We start from the raw sequence: 1,505 nt of genomic DNA on the forward strand, positions 1-1,505 counted from the left end.
ACGGTGTAACTGTACAAACAAGGTTCCACCAGGAAACCAGCTAATAAACTAAACATCAGTTTGTTTGTTTTTTTTGTTCAAATCACATTCAGAGCGACTGGACAACAGCAGAGTATCTGAAAGTTACTCCATGTTTTTGACCTTTAGAACAAAATATAGTTACTTGAATGTGAGTGAAACATTACAAGATGAACGTGAACTGAAAACCCACAGCAAGTGGGTGCAAAGACAAAAACACAGACAACTCCCAAAAACATGTTAAAGCTGTGGATGCATCACTAACGGCTGCATCCTGATTAACAGGTCTAGAGAACATAAATTCATTAGGAAAGGGTTTACTGAGGAAAAACAGAGTTGGATTTTGTGCGGGACCTGTGTGGTGTTTTTGCATATTCACTTTGCTCTGAAACTTGGCATCTCTTAGAAAATAAAACCCTGGGAAAAGTTATAACTTTACTAAGTTAACATTATGAGGTACATTAACAAGGCTAACCACTGGGCCTAATGACTAAAACCCAGGTTTTGACAAAACTTTAACAGGAGTTGAAGTTTTATTGGCTTCTTACAGCAGCTTGAGCCTTTCCTGTGAGTTCACCACGCTGCATACCAGCAGCATCAGACAGCAGTAACACACATCTGTCAGGTTCTCCAAAGGGACCGACTTCAGCGGGTTTGCCCAGGTGGCCTAACAGTACTATCTTCATTTATTATTCACAACTATGAAATGTATAGCATAGGTTCAAACAGCAACTGATTTGTCACACTTTCTATAACATCTGTCCTTTTCATCTTCTACTCAACTTTAAGTCAAATGTTTTTTTTCCCCATTATTTTTATTTCACAGGTGATGTTATTACATATTCCAGTCTCCAGTGGATTATTTGCAGCAGTGACATTATTGTGGCTGTGGATGCAGCACTCTATGTAAATTAAGCCGAGCTGATGTTTGTGCAGGTTAGACGAGGCATTCGTTTAAGCTGCTGAAAAGGAAGGACTTGAATAATTTGTATGGTATCCTAACTAGTTACCAGGCAGTAGATTTATAATCAAAATTAATTTCCACATTTTGTCCATCTCCATCATATGCTAGCTACTTTTGGAAGAAAAATAAATAAAGAGAGAGCACAAACTGTTCACAGTATATTATGATGTTATTCAATGGTGCCAAAAATGGCTGTGCATGAAAATAGAAGCTTCTGTTAAAAAGATGGATTAGATCCTATCAATTATGCTAGCTGTATAATCGATTTTCAAAATTACAGTAGGCCAGAAATTTTAGTACAGGTTTGCAAGGACCATAAAAGGTCATCAAAAGGTCCCAGTGCTCCCACAGCCTAAAACAGAAGAGCTGAATTTCACATTACCTCCTTCAGTGGACAAGCACAATAGATGCTGTATTAGGATGAGTGACTTGCACACCAGGTTTCACTCCTCTCTGTTACCACCCACCTATTTTACAGGGTTATGTAATTCCTTACTGAGCATTACCTAATGCAGCACAACTT

The sequence above is a fragment of the Copadichromis virginalis genome, linkage group LG14 (assembly GCF_057382275.1).
Source record: "Copadichromis virginalis isolate Kocher_CV1m ecotype Utaka linkage group LG14, C_Virginalis_male_GT1.1, whole genome shotgun sequence".
Taxonomy (NCBI): Eukaryota; Metazoa; Chordata; class Actinopteri; order Cichliformes; family Cichlidae; genus Copadichromis; species Copadichromis virginalis.